This window comes from Chlorocebus sabaeus, chromosome 3, assembly GCF_047675955.1.
Source record: "Chlorocebus sabaeus isolate Y175 chromosome 3, mChlSab1.0.hap1, whole genome shotgun sequence".
Taxonomy (NCBI): Eukaryota; Metazoa; Chordata; class Mammalia; order Primates; family Cercopithecidae; genus Chlorocebus; species Chlorocebus sabaeus.
The window spans coordinates 40,156,008-40,178,126 of NC_132906.1; positions in this window are offsets into that span (position 1 = coordinate 40,156,008).

A 22,119-nucleotide genomic window follows, 5' to 3' on the forward strand; every position below is an offset into this window, starting at 1 on the left:
AGTGAACTTTGAACACCCAGTAGGTAATTTTTCAAACCTAACCCCCTTCCCTCTTTCCCAGCTTTTAAGAGTCTCCAGGGTCTATTATTCCAATCTGTGTGTCAATGTGTATTCATTGGTGAGCTCCCACTTATGGGTGAGGATATGTGGTATTTGATTTTCTGTTTCTAAGTTATTTCATTTAGGATAATGACCTCCAGTTCCATTCATGTTGCTGCAAAAGAGATAATTCCACTGTTTTTCAGGACTTAGTATATTCTGTGCTCTGTGTGTGTGTATGTGTGTATTTATATATCACATTTTCTTTATCTAATTACATGTCAGTGGACACCTAGGTTGAATTTCTATCTTTACTATTGTGAATAATGCTGCAATAAACATATGGCTGCAGGTACCTTTTTAATATAATTTCTTTGCCTTTGTGTAGCTACCCCGTAGTGGGCTGGCTGGATCAAATGCTGATTCTACTGTTAGTTCTTTGAGAAATCGCTGTACTGTTCTATACACTGAACAGAGCTTACTTAAAGTCAGATGCACACAAAGTCTTTTAATTTAAATTATGCCTTTATCACATGAAACTAATAATATTGAAGTATGCCCACGTAGATAGAAAAAAAAAAAAAGGTGACATTATTTGGACTATACAAATTAGAACTGCCTGAGTCAGGAGAAGTTGAGGAGCAGTGAGGATTCCTGCATTCCCTGTGGAAGAGGAAATGTTAAGGGGTAGGGAAACGACATTACTTAAACGTGCAACTGGAAGCGTTTACCTGTCTAGGTTGGAAACAGGAAAACAGTAGGGAGTGACTGTGGTGAGAAGAAAGAGAGTCATTATGTGGGACTGTTGTAACCATTTCTCCTTATCCTTGTAAATTTCTGTAGAAAAGGAATCTGTATAATCATAAATGATGGGTCTGGAAGTACAGAGAAAGGAAAATGTGGTCTTGCAAACGAAAGCTCTTTCTGCTTGTGTCCAATAGGTCAAGATGGTTGAAATTTACAGTATTAGAGCAACTGGATTTTCACCTTGCTTTTGACTTAGTGAACTATGAGGCAGGGATAAGGAAGCATGATATAAACTATTATGATACATGTGAGAATCCCAAACTCCTAAGTTCAACTTAAAGGTCTCCTATCGGGAAACAGTAACAATTTTTGCCATATAATTACCTATTTATGTATTCCATTTCTTCAATATCATGGCCTAGATATCTATGGAAATATTCCTATAAAAATGCCAAACAGCTATATAAAACATTTCGTGTTAACAAATCCACAGCTCAGCTAAGCAAGCCAAAATTCAGCAAAACAAAAACATGGAGGCTAAAAACTGCAAAAGCATGAGTCAAAAAGAGTGGTTGGGACAAAAGCCAGTAAGTGCATTGAGGACCAGATAACATATAGGGGACCTATGGTTTCATTTCATAGCTACACAGTGGAAAGAAACAGAATCTAAGACCCTGCATATGAAAATCAAAGGTCTCCACAAGAAGCTGGATCACCAAATAGTGAAGTTCATTCTTGGACTTCTATTTTCAAGCCAGAAAGTTTGCAATGATCTTTAAAAATTTATACTTAAAATAAGAGTAAACATACAAAAATACAGAAATCTTAGGGAAGTCATTTTCATGGATGAGAGGAACCACAACAAAAAGGAAAAAAAAGAAACCTAAATAATACAGGGAGAATGAAACATTATCTATCTATCTATCTATCTATCTATCTATCTATCTATCTATCTATCATCTATCTACCTATATATATCTATCTGTATTCTATATATCTATTCTAAGTGTCTCCTGCATATATATCTGTACATGTGTATATATATCATAATATATAAGAATTTAATAATATTAATTTTTAAAGACTCTGGGATTTTAAAAAATCTGATTTCAAATATAAAAATTCAACACAATAATTTAAAAATAAAGTATATTTTACCTCCCATAAAACAGAGCAAATAGCTTTTAAAAATTAGTACACTCTGGTAGATCTAAATATCCATTTGACATTATTTAAAAAAAAGAAAAAGGAATACAATGTAAGGAAATAATAGTAAAGGAAAAAACATCAAAACCTCCGTAAAATTTACCAGAATATAGTTAAGAGTTTTTAGATTCAAAGAATTGATAAAGTGACAAGCAGATGAATATATTTACACAAATGCATGCTATCCTGAAATATTAGAAAACTGGGGACAAATGGAAGATTCTAAGTTTCTGGGGTAAAAAGCACTCATACACCCTTTCACATACATACAGATTGTCATTGCACTTCCCAATAGTGACCCTGGAAGCCAGAGAAAAATGAAAAAAAAAAAAAGTCTTCAAAATTCTGAGTGAAGATGATTTGAAATATTATAATCTGTACCAATCTAAATATAAATGAAGTATATTAATAGAATAAATGCATTTATGCATGCAATTTCTCAAATTTTTTACCTTTCATGATTTTCATCAGGAGAAAAGATGGAGTAAATGGCTTAGCAAAATTGGGTAGTAACAAAGAAAAAGATACAGGCTTCAAAGCAGGCCCAAAGCACCCAGTCCACTTTGGAAAACTTCAGAAAGATGCTCTAGAGATGTCTCCAAAAAAATGAAATAGATTTCCAAAAAGATGACATTGACAGAACAATTTGATATTATTGAGTGTAATGAGAATAGAGTTACTTTTCTAGAAAAGTCTGGAAATGATTTAGGGATAAATACATATGCTTGATCAAACAAGAAACAAACAAAACCCACTAATTCCATTTAAAACAAATAGTAGGGAAAAGGGGGAAATTCATTTTTTGTGCTATATGTTTTATTTCTGAATAGAATTTATGTTATCATTATAATAAAAGCTCTAGATAATAACCTAATCAATGTTTTTTATGACTATTAACAAGGATCCATGAATATGAATGGTATGCTTGGAAATGTCTGTGTTTTCCTATTAATGAGTTTGTATAATGTATTTAAGGCCAATAATATGTAAAAGATGATTCATGTAAAAAAAGAATACATCTACATATGAATTATCAGAAATAATATTAGAACTAAAAATGATTTAGCAAACTATTTATACAAAGGTTAATTATATTTCTATAACCATAAACAAATAGTGACAAAATGCAGTTTAAAAGAAAATACAAACCATGATTGTGATAAAATTATAATTCACAAGGAATACATCTAATAAAAGATGACAAGTCGAAGGTAGTAATAGCTCAAAACTAGAAGGAGAGGGTAGTGTCAAGAAATTTGACTTGTGAGTAGAAGTGACTTTGGGTCAGGTGATAGACACAGTGTAGTATTATCAGTTCTCCATTTTCTGGTTTATTCTGAGCTTCCCATCAAAGGCAAAAGACACAGGCATCAACTGTAGGCCATCCTTGGTGGACATGAGCAGTCGAGGAACTTTCCAGAAGGGAAAATAGAATATGTTCAGAATAATCCTTCACATCATTAACAATCATACAAATGAGAATTTAAGCTATAATGATATCCCAATCAATACTCAGCTATATTCAAAAATATTAAAAACAAAATGTTTTCCACTATTAACTAGTGTATGAAGCAAAGAGGTTAGTACAACCACTTTCCAATTACGGTATGAAGCAAAGAGGTTAGTACAACCATCTTCCAATTAGGATAGGTTAATCAATATAAAAAGAGGTTCCCAAATATTAATAGCATAATATAAAGAAATTTTATCACTCACTCAGGAAAATACTAATACTCATGAACATATCCTTTTTCCAATGGGCCTATCTCAAAGCAATGATAAAGGGATTCAAATTTCTTCCTGTTTTCAAGGTGCCATTTCCACACACAGTTTCTGATGTCACTATAGATGTTAAAGACTTAAAGATGACACAAATGGCCCTTAACAATCTTGGCATGCAATTGATATGAAACATTTCTCGTAATAATAAATTCATTTAGGCTAGTCACATGGTCTATCATCAAGAATATATTGGTCATATTCATCAAGAATGTTGGGAAACATAGTCTCTGGATTGGTAGCCACTTAAATAATCAATACAAACCATGGAATAACAAATGAATTGCTGATGGTCAACTGTTTTTCCCTGCTAAAGTTGTCTTTGTCACAACCACAGAGTGGTCAGATTTTGCTAAGCTATATGCAATGCATTCTACATCAGCAGCTTTAGCAGCAAATATTTGTTGATTGATAATATCCCATATCAAAAGTTGTAGTTTAACTTCTGTGGCACTGTTTAGGCTGTGAGTCAAGTTCAAGTCTTCATCTACTTTCTCTTTCTGTATTTTGGGATGAAGAAGTTTCTATCTGACACGCACAGAGGAAAGTAAGCTGATATGGTTTGGCTCTGAGTCCCCATCCAAATCTCATCTTGTTGTTCCCATAATTCCCCCCTGTTGTGGGAGGTACCCAGTTGGAGATTATTAAACTATGAGTGGTAGTTCTTTCCCATGCTCTTCTTGTGATAGTGAATGTGTCTCACAAGATGTGATGGTTTTAAAAATGGGAGTTTCCTTGCACAAGATCTTCTCTTGTCTGCTGCCATGTGAAACATGCTTTTAATCTTCTGCCATGATTGTGAGGCCTCCCCAGCCACATGGAACTGTGAGTCCAATAAACTCCTATCTTTTGTAAAATGCCCAGTCTTTGGTACGTCTTTACCAGCAACATGAAAACAGATTAATACAGTAAATTGGTAGTGGTAGAGTGGGGCTTTGCTGAAATGATACCTGAAAATGTGGAAGCGAGTTTGGAACTGGTTAACAGGCCGATGTTTGGACACTTTGGGAGTGCTCAGAAAAACACAGGAAAATGTGAGAAAGTTTGGAACTTTCTAGAGACTTGTTGAATGGCTTTGACCAAAAAAATGCTGATAGTGATATGAACAATAAGGTCCAGGCTGAGGTGGTCTCAGATGGTAATGAGGAACTTGTTGGGTACTGGGGCAAAGGTGACGCTTGTTATGTTTTAGCAAAGAGACTGGTGGCATTTTGCCCCTGCCCTAGAGATTTGTGGAACTTTGAACTTGAGAGAGATGATTTAGGGAATCTGGTGGAAGAAATTTCTAAGCAGCAAAGCACTCAAGAGGTGACTTGGGTGCTGTTAAAAGCATTCAGGTTTATAAGGGAAGCAGAGCATAATAGTTTGGAAAATTTACAGCCTGACAATGCAATGGAAAAGAAAATCCCATTTTCTAAGGGGAAATTCAAGTTGGCTGCAGAAATTGGTGTAAGTAACAAGGAGCCAAATGTTAATCCCCTAGACAATAGGGAAAGTGTCTCCAGGGCATGTCAGACATCTTTAGGGCAGCCCCTCCCATCACAGGTCCAGAGGCCTAGGAGGAAAAAGTGATTTTGTGGGCCAGAATCATGGTCGCTGAGCTGTGTGTAGCCAAGGGACTTGGTACCCTGTGTCCCAGCTGCTCCAGTCATGGCTGAAAGGGGCCAATGTAGAGCTTGGGCTTTGGCTTCAGAGGGTGTAAGCCTCAAGCCTTGACAGTTTCCTCATGGTTTTCAGCCTGCAAGTACACATAAGTCAAAAATGGAGGTTTGGGAACCTCCACCTAGATTTCGGAATATGTATGGAAACACCATGCCCAGGCAGAAGTTTGCTGTAAGGATGGGACCCTCATAAGGAATCTCTGCTAGGGCAGGGCAGAAGGAAAAAGTTTGGAGCCCCCACGGAGAGTCCCTACTGGGGCATCACCTAGTGGAGCTGTGAGAAGAGGGTCACCATCCTGCAGATCCCAGAATGGTAGCTCCACTGACCGCTTACACCTTGTTCCTGGATAATCTGTAGACACTCAACACCAGCCCATGAAATCAGCCATGAGGGGATCTATATTCTGCAAAGCCACAGGGCACAGGGTTGGAGCTGCCCAAGACCATGGGAATCCACCTCTTGCATCAGCGTGACCCAGATGCAAGACATGGAGTCAATGAAGATCATTTTGGAGCTTTAAGATTTGACTGCCCTGCTGAATTTTAGACTTGTATGGGGTCTGTAGCCTCTTTGTTTAGGTCAATTTCTCCCATTCAAAATGGCTGTATTTACCCAATGCCTGTACTCACATTGTATCTAGGATGTAACTTATCTGCTTTTGGTTTTACAGACTCATAGGCAGAAAGGCCTTGCCTTGTCTGGGATGAGACTTTGGACTGTGGACTTTTGAGTTAATGCTGAAATGAGTTAAGACTTTGGGGAACTATTGGGAAGGCATGATTGGTTTTGAAATGTGAAGATATGAGATTTGGCAGGGACCAGTGAGAGAATGATATGGTTTGGCTGTATCCCCAACCAAATCTCATCTTGTAGCACCTATAATTCCAACATGTTGTGTGAGGGAACTGGTGGGAGATGACTGAATTAGGGGGCAGGTCTTTCCTATGCTGTGCCTCTGATAGTGAGTGGGTCTCACAAGATCTGATGGTTTTAAAAACGGGAGTTACTTTGCACAAGCTCTTCTCTTGTCTGCCACCATGTGAGACATGCCTTTCACTTTCCACCATAATTATGAGACCTTCCCAACCACGTGGAACTGCTGGTCAAAGAAACTTCTTTCTTTTGTAAATTACCCAGTCACAGGTACATCTTTATCAGCAGCATGAAAAGAGACTAATACATAATCCCAATCCGAACTATACAATAACATTTAAACCTTCTGCTTAGGCCTACACAAGCCTCTTAACATTCCATTGGCCAACAAAAGGCATGTAGCCAAGTCCAAAGTAAATGGAATAATGAGCTAGAGAGGTGTTCTTACCCACAAGAGAGGAGAGAGGAAAATATGTGGTACAGACAACTACCATAATTTTAGTGAAACAATCAGTTATAATGGAGAAAGCTTGCCTGTCTACACACTAAACTTTCTACTTAACTATTTAGTTTATATCCTAAAAAGTAGTGTGAAAACTTTTTATTTTTAATCATAGCAGAAAGACTAGAAGACTACATAACCAAATTGGATACATATATTCTACAGAATACTTAAGACAGAATGTTGAATGAATATAGCTAAATCTGAAAAATATAAGGTTCAAAACCCAGCATTCAGATGTGGAAGTTGTGTGTCTATGTGGTCCCAACAGCAGCCTGCCTGACCTGCAAGAGAGGTCATAGCACGGAGCTGCTGCCAGCACCACTGTGAGGTCAGACCGCTGGCTGCAGACAGGGACTATTGCCAGCAGAAAGACTGATGCTGCTGCATGGAGACATTAACTGGAACCATCTGTGGCTTCAGGCCAGAAGCCCCTGACTGAAGAGTTTCGATCCCTTTACTCCTGCGTCCACTGCAACCCAGAGAAAGTCAAAGGGTTAAGCTGTGCAGACAAGTTCTAGGCCAAGTAGAACATCTGGTCTGCATTCTTAGATAAGAGAGGAAGAAGGAGAGGAGAAGGAGCTAGCAAACTAGAAAAAGAAAAAACAAAACAAAACCAAAAAACGACAACTAAAAAAGGAAACTGCAGGAGCTACTGCAACTAAAAAAGGAGAGAATAAGCAAATAATGTCTATTGACACTGGATTGAAATTTCTCCATTTCTTGGAGGTGGAAATGTCTTACAAAATGTCTTCCGTTCATGCGCCAAGAAAATCTCTTTTCTTATCTTGTTTTGAGCACTGTAATACACAAAATTCAGGGTATTGTATGTAACTGTACATAGACTAATACACTATACACATAACACAATTTATGCTGTAAAGTAACACACAAAATAATTTTAATAGTGATTCCTTCTAAACAAATACACTGGAAAGGATGGGAGTTGAATGCATGTGGATTCCACGTGGAACTATGAGTCAAAGTAACTGTCACTTTTGAGTTATTTCTTCAGTTCATCCTGAGTTTTGTCACTTTGAAATAATATGTTGGATATTTTCATCATTACCCAGGAGTATTTCTTGTGAGTGAACTGATTTATTCTGATTCATTTTCCTTTTAGTACATTTCCAATCCTCTTGGGAAATCAAAAAGGAACAAAAATATTTCTTAAAAGTTTCTAAAGTGGGCACATTCTGGCCCGAAGAGGCCAGATAATCTGAGAGTTTTTTATTTAAAATCTTTCAACAATAAGTCATTTCTGATAAAATACTTTATTCTCATTTATATATTCTACATTGCCTACATTTGAAATGTATAGATTTAGAACTTGTCATGTTCTTCATAAATAAAGGAAAGGGTAGTTATTCAGGTTTTTCTAAAGCCCCTCCCTGGTTTGGAAATTTGACTAACATTGGTTGATTTAACCAGTTCGGATATAAGGCTTACTCTTGCGTGGTATGTAATTAGAAGTCACCAAAGTAAAGCCACAGAGAAATTGGTGCCATTTAAGTTGCAAATTAAAATGTTAAAAAAAAAAAATTGCACCTGGAAAAAAGTTTGTTAAAAATCAAATATATAACTGATCACAAAATAGTATGTGATGGAAGATCTCATACAGTATAATTGTATAAGCTTAAAACAATAAAATATTTCTTTAGGAATATATGGGGTATGTATGATAAATTACTTTTGGTAGAGGAAGAGAGAGGGTATGGAAAGCATATAGGCAAAGTCCAAGATATGAATAGATTTTCTTGTCATTTTATACAAATAAAATATTTAATTTATCTTTTATAATTTAAACATCAGTTTTGAATATAGCTTGATATAGATGACATGCTGCATAGTAAAAACAGTGGCATTTAAATACCTCAAGTAAGAAGTCAACTTGTTGAATTTTCACATGGTAGCATGCATATTTTTCCTTCAATAAAGACAGAGACCAAGATGGACATCAGTAACTAGACAGCTAGGGGAATGGGAAGAATAACAAGTAATATTTCTAAGAAAAAAAAATGTGCAGGCTGAAATTTAACTTAAAAGATCAAAAATGCACATTATCTCTAAATTGGCTCTTGGCCACCTTGTTCTGAGATTGCAAAATCGCCAAATCATTTCATTTAAAGTCCTTATTGCATTTGCAACAAAAATTACCAAGTGGGACCTAATTAAACTACAGTGTTTCTGCACAGAAAAATAAATTATCAACAGAGTAAACAGACAACTTAATGAATGGGAGAAAACTATGCATTCCCAAACTATTCACAAACTATGCATCCAACAAAAGTCTAATATCTAGAATCTATAAGGAACTTAAATGGATCAACAAAATCTATAAGTCACTTCAATAGATGAGCTAGCTAAAAACTCATTGATCTAGTTTGATAATCCTGTTAAAAAGTAGTCAAAAGACATGAACAGATGCTTTTCAAAAGAATATGTACAGTCAACAAATATATGAAAAAATGCTCATCATCACTAATCATTAGAGAAAATCTAATCAAAACCACAATGAGATATCATCTTCCCCATATCAGAATGGCTATTACTAAAAGGTCAAAAAACAACAGACACTGGTGAGGCTGCGGAGAAAAGCGAATGCTTTGTACACTGCTGATGGGAATGTAAATTAGTTCTGCCACTGTAGAAAGAAGTTTGGACATTTCTCAAAGAACTTAAGAAACAGAATTACTATTCAACCCAGCAATCTCATTACTAAGTATATGCCAAAAGGAAAATATATTATACCAAAAAGACACATGCACTCATATGTTCATTGCAGTGCTATTCACAATAGCAAAGACATGGAATAAATCTAGGTGCCCATCAATGGTAGACTGGATAACGAAAATGTGGTACATATACACCATGAAATACTACACAGTTATTAGAAAGAAGGAGAAAATGTTCTCTGCAGCAACATGGATACAGCTGGAGGCCATTATTCTAAGTAAAATAACTCAGAAACAGAAAATCTGTAGGTTCTGCAGATTCTCATCTATAAGTGGGAGCTAAACATTGGGTATTCACAAACATAGAGATGGCAACGATAGACACTGGGGACTCCTTGAAGGGTGAGTTGAGAAGGGAGACAAGGGTTGAAAAAGTAACTATTGGGTATGATCCTCAGTACCTGAATGATGGGATTACTCATACATTCGTACCTCAAACTTCAGCATCATGCACTATACCAAGGTAACAAACCTGCACGCGTACCCCCTCAAGCTAATATAAAAGTTGAAAAAAAAAAAAGGAAAATGCATTACAGGCCGTGTCGTACCAACGAGTTTCATGAACAGGCAGAAGCATATTTTGTATTTTTATGTCATATTTGTAGTGCTTATCGGGATGATCAGGATGTATATTAATAAATTCTAGATAAATGTAAAACACACATACATAAAAGTGTGTGTGTGTGTGTGTGTGTGTAAAAAGACAGAAACAGAAAACCAAACACCACGTGTTCTCATTTATAAGTGGAAGTGAGACATTGAGTATACACGGAAACAAAGAAGACAACAATAGACACCACAGACACCAGAGCTACTTGAAGGTGGAGTGAGGTGGGAGGATAGGGATTGAAAAACTACGAATGGGGTATTTTGTTTATTACCTGGGTGGTGAAATAATCTGTAAACCAAACCTCAGCGACATGCAATTTACCTACACATGAACCCCTGAAAGTAAACTAAAGTAAAAATAAATAGATATCTGGAATAATGTGTGTGTGTGCACGTGTGTCTCTGTATACACACACAAACAAATAGAGGGGAAGGGGGAAAGAGGGAGGGAGGGGAAAATAAAGGATGAGAGAATTATAAAGCAAATGAGTAAGTTTATAATTATGTCAAAACACATAAGTTATCCCATGTTATATTAATAAACTTATCCCATAAGTTATATTAATAAATACTTTGAATAATGACATAGTTATAAGTGGAGATAATTTCAAATGGCTCAGATTACTGTTGCAGATGTCACTGATATCTAAACAAATAACTCTGTAAAAGTTGTGATTAGAAGCATTAAAAACTGTCAAGTGGGAATATATAACAGCAATGGATTAATTCTGCCTTTGACATGGCAACACTTCATGTAACACTTCAGATAGTCTGTATATAAGTAAATGTTAGAGGTTCAGTCACAGTTTCTCAGAGTTTATTAAATATATTTCAGGCAGATATAATAGGAAAAAGGCATATAATGCTCTATAAATGTTCAGATTAACATATAACACATACTACCAAATACTTAAAGATTAAGTCGAAATAGAAATTTGATTCTCTAATAACCTCTCAAAATGCTTCCAGTACCACAAGCCATTATCTCTTATAATTATGGTTCTTGGAGCCCCAGTGTAATTTAACAGAATTCAACAATGATTTGTCCAGCAGCATCTTACAAAACACCAATGACGGCATGACTTTTAGGTGTCAGGAAATATCCGTACTTAGGGAAAAAAATTAAAATATTTTAAATTCCACTATTTATTACTTATTCCTCATTGGTCTCATTTTAATCCTTACAGTTCCTTATAAATTTACAAGAGGGTCAACTTTATGATATAAAAATCAGAGTTCTGGAGTCATTCAGTAATTCACAAACAAGTGCAGAACTACTTACATTTTACATATCAATAAAGACTTTTCCTATCGGAGAAAGTAAAGATAACAGGAATACTTCTGCAATTAAGCTGGCCATGAAAGATAGACAATAGTGTCTTGGCTGGGTTGGTGCTCATGCCTGTAATCCCAGCACTTTGGGAGGCTTAGGCAGGTGGATCACTTGAGGTCAGGAGTTTGAGACCAGCTTGGCCAACATAGTGAAATCCATCTCTACAAAAAATTAACCGAGTGTGGTGGCGGGCACCTGTAATCCCAGCTACTCGGGAGGCTAGGGCAGGATAATCACTTGAATCTGGGAGGCAGAGGTTGCAGTGAGCCAAGATCGTGCCACTGCACTCCAGCCTGGGAAACACAGCAAGACACCATCTCAAAACACAAAAACAAAAACAACCAACATGGGCCCCTGTGATTGCCCAAAGCTATTTGGCCTTAAGAATCTGATCTTTGACAAACCTGAGAAAAACAAGAAATGGGGAAATGATTCCCTATTTAATAAATGGTGCTGGGAAAATTCGCTAGCCATAAGTAGAAAGCTGAAACTGGATCCTTTCCTTACTCCTTATACGAAAATTAATTCAAGATGGACCAGAAACTTAAATGTTAGACCTAATACCATAAAAACCCTAGAAGAAAACTTAGGTAATACCATTCAGGACATAGGCATGGGCAAGGACTTCATGTCTAAAACACCAAAAGCAACGGCAACAAAAGTCAAAATTGACAAATGGGATCTAATTAAACTAAAGAGCTTCTGCACAGCAAAAGAAACTACCATCAGAGTGAACAGGCAACCTACAGAATGGGAGAAAATCTTTGCAATCTACTCATCTGACAAAGGGCTAATATCCAGAACCTACAAAGAACTCAAACAGATTTACAAGAAAAAAACAAACAACCCCATCAAAAAGTGGGCAAAGGATATGAACAGACATTTCTCAAAAGAAGACATTCATACAGCCAACAGACACATGAAAAAATGCTCATCATCACTGGCCATCAGAGAAATGCAAATCAAAACCACAATGAGATACCATCTCACACCAGTTAGAATGGCGATCATTAAAAAGTCAGGAAACAACAGGTGCTGGAGAGGATGTGGAGAAATAGGAACACTTTTACACTGTTGGTGGGATTGTAAACTAGCTCAACCATTATGGAAAATAGTATGGTGATTCCTCAAGGATCTAGAACTAGAGGTACCATATGACCCAGCCATCCCATTACTGGGTATATACCCAAAGGATTATAAATCATGCTGCTATAAAGACACATGCACATGTATGTTTATTGCGGCACTATTCACAATAGCAAAGACTTGGAATCAACCCAAATGTCCATCAGTGACAGACTGGATTAAGAAAATGTGGCACATATACACCATGGAATACTATGCAGTCATAAAAAAGGATGAGTTTGTGTCCTTTGTAGGGACATGGATGCAGCTGGAAACCATCATTCTTAGCAAACTATCACAAGAACAGAAAACCAAACACCGCATGTTCTCACTCATAGGTGGGAACTGAGCAATGAGATCACGTGGACTCGGGAAGGGGAACATCACACACCGGGGCCTATCATGGGGACGGGGGAGAGGGTAGGGATTGCATTGGGAGTTATACCTGATGTAAATGACGAGTTGATGGGTGCTGACGAGTTGATGGGTGCAGCACACCAACATGGCACAAGTATACATATGTAACAAACCTGCACGTTTTGCACATGTACCCTAGAACTTAAAGTATAATAATAAAAAAAAAAGAAAAAAAAATCTAACAATTAAAAAAAAAGAATATAATAATGGAGAACGGGGTGGGCAGGTGATTTTTCTCATTATTAAAATTCTTTTTGAACAATACATGTCTGTTACAGATCCCTCTCAACTGTAATGTGTTCAACAACATGTGACCATTAAAAACTGATTCTTCACAGGCTAACAGAAGTTTACAATGTAAACTTTAAAACAAAAGCTATCATGTTATTTCACAAGAAATGTACAAGAACTGTAGTAAATTCTCATCTACTTTACAGTGTTTATAAAAATAATTTCAAAATATGCTGCTCATATTTTTATTTAGTTCATAAAATTGAAAATCAACACAAGTAATAATAACAAACATCTATAACAATCGTTTTTACTTGTTAGTCTTAGAATTAAAATAATGGATACAAATTACTTGGATTTAGTACATGCTTTTCCTATTATTCTTTTTTAAAAGTCCTCATTTTGGTTGGGAACTATTCTCCATATCAAGGAAGGTAATATAGATATGGCAAACAAATTCTATGACAGTTCATTATCCACATAATGTAAGGAGATATGGGAGTAAAAACATCTCTTGTATCATTAAACACAGAAATGAAGTACCTTAGTGATATTCAAGAAACTGAGTCCTAGAGATGGTCTATTTTCACATTTTTCTTATTAATTACCTTACATGCTGCTTGTTGAAACACACAATATTACTGACCTCTGCTCATGCATATAAAAAAAAGCATTATCACCCTATCCTTACACTTAGTAGTGGCTTAGCTCCTCATTCATACAAGACCTGATTCAAAATTGCTGTTATTATTTTAAGACATTCTGAGGATATTTTGCAACCTATATCACAGCTTTTCAACTCTTTCCTCTTTCTGCTTTCTTGCTCTTTCCTAATATGGGAAGTTTCCTTTCCCTTCATCTAAACTAACCCTCTTAAACTTGTTCAAACATGGCTCTTTTCCAGTACCTTATTGTTGCAGAGATTTTTCCATTTCACATCATGTTAGGCTTTTATTTGTTCTTATACACATTTTTGATTTTTGATATGTTTTGTAATATTATTTCAATATAAAAATTAGTCTTCAAAAATAGTTACAGATATTAACTATTTGAACTATTTTATTGAAATGCACTTTGTAGAATAAGAGATATCCACATTCAGGGAGTGAGAGTGACTAAGACAACCATATATTTATTGAGCAAAGCCTCAGGATGCCTATGGTTTATCAGAAACTGTGGCTCAAGAGAAGGTGGTCCTGCTTTTTCTCTATAATTTACTGAAGATACATATTATTAATAATAATGGCACAATATTCACAAATGGCTCTTTGTACCAAGTTGAAAGGGATCATTGAAGAAGGTGAGTTTTTGTCTGCCTAAGTGCAAAGGGAATGCTTCACAGAAGATTAAAAAGATATCAGAGAGAAATTGTATGATAATTTAGTTCATTTTCTTGAAAATGAACTCAGACTCACTGAGGAATACAGTGCTTAAATATATTGATAATATTTATCCAATTTATTAGTGATAGTTCAGAAGTAAGACTTGGATCAGAAATCAGTCTTAATACCTCAAAAGTTGATAGACACAGGTCAGGATGAGGGATAATTAAAATATACAGCCTTATATTTATTCTTTAAGTGGAGATACTGGGATGAGCTGGAGAGCAAGCAGAATTCAGGAATCTAGATTATTATAGGAAATGTTAGCTCAGATTTTTTTCATTTACTTTTTTATTTGGTAAAGTTATCCCAAACAACTATTTCTCCATAGGCTGAATACATGGTTAACAGTTTGAGCACTGATAAAGACTTTCAAGCTATACTGTGATTCAACACCTTGCTGCTCCCTGAGGCTTTATCGAGGACACGTACTAATAAATGCATATTGATAAAATTAATAAAATAGAAATTAATGCTTCTTGTCATTGCTTTTATTAAATATCATTTAAGAAAATTGTATGTTATGTATTTACTTTCCTAATTTTACCCCCCCCCCTTTTTTTTTTTGAGACAGAGTCTTGCTCTGTCACCCAGGCTGGAGTGCAGTGGTAGGATCTCTGCACACTGCAACCTCCGCCTCCCGAGTTCATGCCATTCTCCTGCCTCAACCTCCCGAGTAGCTGGGACTACAAGCACCTGCCACCACGCCCTGCTAATTTTTTGTGTTTTTGGTAAAGATGGGTTTTCACCGTGTTAGCCAGGATGGTCTCAGTCTCCTGACCTTGTGATCCACCCTCCTCAATCTCCTGTTATTTTTTTAAGGAGAATTTGTGAGCAATTCTTGGGTATATTTTGTCCCATACACACTTCTATAACTGCAGCATAAAAAGACTCCAACCAAGTCCAGCGATGCAAGGAATTTGATGATCCCTTGCACAAATGCAGTACATTTTCTTATTAGTAAACTTATACCATTTCACATGTATTGTTTGGACAGTACATAGGCTGATAGACAACCATTAAGTAGTTTTCAGAAATTATTGATGAGGAATACATTATCATACTCTATTAGAAGCTCTACATTCAACAAATCCAAGACTTGTCTTGTGGCCCTCAGATTGAGCTGAGCCTCTCAAAGTTAATCAAGTGTTTATAAATCTTTCCTCATAACAAAAGAGCTGATTGATTCTGTTTCACTCTGAGAAATGACTAAGAGTCCACAAATCCATCACTCAGCACCAATATATAGTTTAGTTGTGAAAGGGCTTCTTTCTTTCTTTTCCCGCTCATAAAGAGAAAAGGAGAAAAATCCCATTTGGCTGGTCAAGGATTTTCCATTTCAAAGGCAATTTGTCCTTTCAGGGCTATCAGCAATACAGCTTTTTAAATACCCACCTTTACCTTTGACTCAGCAGTCTTGTTTTACAGGCTGTTCACACAAATTCTACCTAGGGGGACAAAGTATTTCTAAATTTCTGTAGGGAAGTAGTTTATCTTAGTTATCTCTAAGTTATCAACGGAGTTGTTGAGTACTATTTTGAATTATTTTTTTAACATCCCTGATAGTAACTATATGGAGTTTTTAATTTATGTTTTTATATTCTTCTAACTACATATAAACTTTTTTAAATGGTGGAATTTATGCTGCAATTTACAAACTGACTCGAATTTTGTAAATTCTGAATGCTATTTTCTACTTGTTTTTTACAAATAACATGGGTCTCATATATTAAATTCTGAATCTTTTTACAGAATATTAAAATTTATGAAGCATTCTTTAAAATATATACCCTCTTAAAATAGTTGTATATACCAGCATTGTGTTGATGGACTTACTGTTTTTCCTTAACCATCTGGAAAACTATAGAGAAACAACCATTATTTCCCCAATATTTTCTTTTCTGTTTGGATATATTCCCATTTCTTGTCAATCTAATTCGTTTTGACATCTTAAAATATTTTATTCTCTGATGTCCTAGTCAGTTTGGGCTCCTATAACAAATTAATACAGACTGGGTGGCTTAAACAATAAACATTTATTTCCCACAGTTTTGGAGCAGAGGACATTCAAGATCAAGGTGCTGGCAGATCCTGTGTCAAGTGAGGGCCCAATTCCTGACTCGTAGATAGCCGCTTTTTCCATATGTCCTCCCATGGCTGACAGAGAGATCAAATCTCTTGTATCTCTTCTCATAAGGGCATTAATCCCGTCATGAGGACTCGATTCCCATGACCTAATTATGCCCCAAAGCCCCATCTTCAAATACTATCATACTGGGGATGACAGGTTTTGTTTGTTTATTTTTAAATAAACTTGATTTTTTATGACAATGTAGGCTTATAGCACAATTGAGTAGAAGGTACGGAGATTTCCCAGGTGTCCCCTCCCTGACACATACATAACCTGCTTCATTATCAACATCTGTAGCATAGAGGTACATTTGTTACAACTGATGAACCTACACTGCTACTACATAATCACCCAAAGCCCATCATTTTCATGAGGGTTCAGTATTAATATTGTACATTCTATGGGTTTGGACAACCATACAATGACATGCATTCACCACCATAGTATCATACAGGGTATTTTCACTGCCCTAAAAATCTGTGCTCTACCTCTTCACTCAACCCTCCCCCAGCCCCTGGCAACCACTGATCTTTTTACTATCTCCATAGCTTTGTTTATACAGAATGGCATATATTTGGAATCATATAGTATGCAGCCTTTTCACACTGGCTTTCTTCCCTTCTCAGTATGCATTTGGTTGCTCCATGGTTTTTTATGGCTCGATAGCCCTTTTTTTAACATTAACATTCCTTTGTTTGTATGTACCACATTTCATTTATCAATCCATCTACTAAAGGAAATATTGTCCATGCAAGTTTTGGCAATTATGAATAAAGGTGTTATTATAAACATCCAGGTGCAGGATTTTGTGTGGACATATTCTTAACTCCCTTGGATAAATAACAAAGGACACAATTGCTGGATCATATGTTATGAATATGTTTAGTTGTGTAACAAGATTAGGGTTTTATATATGTATTTTGTGGTGAGCACAAACATTCACTCCACAGTACCTGGTGAATTTTTTCTTCACCTTATATTTGTGTGTGCAGTTATTCATTTTTATTTGTCAATTTAAAGTGCTGTTTTTGAATATTATATCACTTCTGTTGGGTGCTATTCAGCATTTTTTATTCCGTTTGTTACCTTATGGGTAGTATTCCTTGGAGGCATGTAAAATAACAAAAGTTATTGGTGTACATCAATAATTGACAAGGAATCCCTTGTTTTGCAAAACACTTTTACCTAGAGACAGATAAAATGGATTTATTGAATATTTATGTTGAGTCTATGGGGATTTTAAATAAAATGTGAATTCATTGTAAAGCATCTGGAAAAATAGAATTGCATTTTCAATGTATTTCTAATACAACAAAGAATATATGTCAAATAATATGAAATTGAGATCTCTACATTTGGAAATGTAGAGTTTAAATTTTTTTGAAAATTCAACATGGAGATTATAAACACAAAAATAGATACAAGCAGTGTGATACTAATGGCAGATTTTAAAATAACTTGAATCAGATTTCTTGTATAAAAATGATACAAACATGAATTCATAAATATATAATGTTCGTCTAAATTATACCTGAGGCAACTTTAACATTATTCAAAAATTCAACTGTTTAGAGTTTACGTAACCCTGTAATTTAAAGGTATATTGTTTCAGCTTCTTACAGTTACCAAGTAGGATTAGATGTAAGCTCAGTGTGTGTGTGAGTGTGTGTGTGTGTGGGTGTGTGTGTGTGGGTGTGTGTGGGTGTGTGTGTGTGTTTGTGTGTTACTCTAAAATCGGAAGATATAGGTTTAAATTGCTGATTAATTGTTTAATCAAAGTTTACTGGACACTTCTACAGATAATCAAAAGAAATTTTTTATTCATTATGTCCAAAACAGGGGTATTCTTATTACACATCAACAAGTCCTTGGATATTCTATCTTGCAGCCATAAATAATTATCAATCCATTCATATATTCAAGCCAAAAACTTGCAAGTAGTCAAAACACCTTCTTGTTATTTATTACTTTTTACCCATTCCCTTTATTTATTCGGGAAGTTATCATGCTTTATCACCTAGCAATAGTCTCCCCTTGAAATGCAGAAATATTAATAATACATTTCGGATTAAAAGATATACCTGTTTTTTTCCGCATCCTATGAAGTTATCAAACCAGAAAATTCCATCATGTAACTTTCTTAATCTCTTCAGAGGAAACTACTATGGTCAGAGACACCTATCAATCCAGCAATCATCTATCCTTTGCTTGCTCTAGAAATTTATATAAATGGAATCATACAATACATGCTTCAGTGTGTGGCTTTTCTGGCTCAGGAACATATCTGCAAAACTTGCTAATATTATATTATGTATTAGTTTTTAAAATGAGATTTGTGTACCATTCTGTGAATACTACAGTTTACCCATTTATTCTCCTATAGAAGGAACTTTTGGTTGTTTCCTGTGTTGGCATATATGAATAAAGTGATAAATTTTGTATCTCTTGGATAAATATATACACACTGCCTTGCTAGGTCAAAGTATAAAAATGTATTCCAGTTTATAAAGAACTGACAAAATGTTTTCCAAAGCATTTGTAAAATTTTACATTTCTGCTAGCAAAGTACATGAGTTCTGCTTGCTCTATACATTCCCTAATATTTGGTATTATTAACTTATTTTAATTTTTATAATTCTAAAAAGTATACAGTAGTAAAATATTATGATGTAAATTTGCATTTCCTTAATGACTATTTAATTTTTGTTGGTCATTCATTTATATTTGTTAAGTGTCTATTCAAGTTGTTACTGACAACTTAAAAGAGGTCATTATATATTCTGGTATATTACTTTATATATCACAAATATGTGATTCCCAGTTACTGTACATTCTTGCCATCTCTGGCATGCCTCAATTTTCTTAAGTGTGCATTTTTAAAAATTCAGTTTAATTTTTAAAATTAACATAAAATAATCATACATATTTATGGGATACATAGTGATGTATTGATACATATAATGTGGTGACCAGGTCAGAGTAATTAATATATCCATAATCTCAGATTTTATCTTTCTTTGTGTTGAGAACAATCAATATCCTTCTTCTAGATATTTGAAACTAATATTGTTAACTATAGCATTCTTACATTGCTATAGAACACTAGAATTTCTATTTAGCTAAAATTTTTGTCCTTTCACAAATCTCTCTCCCTTTCTTAGTCTTCTAAAGGCATTGTCTAATGTAGTATCTTCAAATAAATGAAATAAAGGAAGTTGCGTTATATTTTACTTTTCCTGTTTTTATATTCTTTAATTCATTGTTAAAACCGAAATTTCTATGCTCTTTCTAGGTTTTTAAGATAAAAACTTACAAAATTCATATTAAGCTTTTACTTAAGGATACAAATTCTTTTCAAAGACCTGCTTCAGTTTTAACTCATAGATTTTAATGTTTTATTTTCCTAATAATTTATATTAAACTACATTTTAATTTCTCTTTGGATTTTTTTTAATGAAATATTTAAAAGTGCATATGTGAAAATTATTTTTCTAATATTTCAAACCTACACCACATGTATCATCTTCCAAATATGTAGAGTTTTCCAGAGTTGCTTTGTATTTCTAATAGGTTCAATATAGTCAAGGTGCATAACTTATATCATATTCAATGTTTAAAGGTATTAGACACCAGGACCATAATATATTTAGCTTGGTGCCTTGAAAATAAAAGTGCCTACCATTCTGTTACTGCATTTAGATTTCTATAGGTGGAAATCAATTAGATCAAGCTGGTTAATGGTTCAAGTTTTGTGTTCTTTCTGATTTTCTGTCTACATATTATTACAATTGTTTGGATAGAGGTATTTAAGTTTCTAATTATGACTGCACATTTTTCAGTTTCTTATTACAGTTTAATTTGTTTAATATATTTTGAAGTTCTGTTATTAGTTGTGTAAATATTTGGAATTGTTATGGTTTATTGATGATTTGATCTCATTGTCACTGTAAAATGATCCTCTTTATCCCTGTAAATATTCTTTGATCTGAAATCTACTTTGCCTCTTATTAACAACATTCCACCTTTACATCTAGGATCATTTTTTTTCTTTCCAAAAAATTTAACTTCTTTTATTTCTTGTCGTGGAAGTATACTTACAATACATGATTTCTTTTGAGCTCTTTTTGAGTCTGAAAATGTCATTTTATTTTCATGTTTGAAAGATATATTTTGGGAGTATAAAATTTTAGTTTAAGTTTTTTTCTTTTCAGAACTTAAAATATGTTAACTTCAGTATTCTCTCATTTTCCTTGTTTCCATGGGAAGTCTATTGTAATTCTCATCTGCTTTTCTATGTAAATAATGTGTCCTAAATGTCATTTTTTTTTTTTTAGGATTTTCTCTTTATAATGGGTTTTAAGTAATTTATTTATGATGACCTTAGCATTGCTATTGTTGGTTTTGATTGGGTTCATTGAGCTTCCTGAATCTGTGAGTTCAAGTTTCATCAAATACTTAATATTTTTTTGCCATCATTTCTTCAAATATGATATTTTCCCCTCTCTCATTCCCTGTCAGGATTCTAATTACATGAATACCTTAAGCTGCTTGAAGTTGTTTCACCACAGGTCACTGGTGCTCTCTTTAGTCTTTTTTTTTTTTTTTTTTTTTTTTTTTTTTTTTTTTTTTTTGAGACAGTGTCTCTGGCTGTAGCCCAGACTGGAGTTCAGTGACTCGATCTCGGCTCACTGCAAGCTCCGCCTCCTGGGTTCACGCCATTCTCCTGCCTCAGCCTCCCGAGTAGCTGGGACTACAGGTGCCGCCACCACGCCCAGTTAATTTTTTTGTATTTTTAGTAGAGACGGGGTTTCACCCTGTTAGCCAGGATGGTCTCGATCTCCTGACCTCGTGATCCGCCCGCCTCGGCCTCCCAAAGAGCTGGGATTACAGGCGTGAGGCACCTCGCCAGGCCTTTTTTGTTTCTTCTGTCTCTGTTTCATTTTGGTGGTTTCTCTCTCTGCACCAAATTCTCTGACATTTTATCTCCCATGCATGTTAACCCCATTCAGGGTATATTTCACCTTAACCATTGTAATTTTTACTCATGTATTTTAAATTGAATAATTCTCTGTGCCTAACATATATCTAATTAATAGGATTACTATTTCCTCTGTGTTCTAAAACATATGAATTTAATTATAAGAACTGTTTTAATGTCCTTGTATACAAATTTTATCATGTGTCATTTTTTTGTCTGTTTATATTAATTTTTCTCCTAATGGATTATTTGTGTGTGTGTGTATTTGTATGCCTTGTAATTTTTGGTTAGATGTCAGATTTTGTGTTTTATTCTGTGGACTGTATATTTTTGTTATTCTTTAAATATTCTCACAGTTTATTTAGAAAAA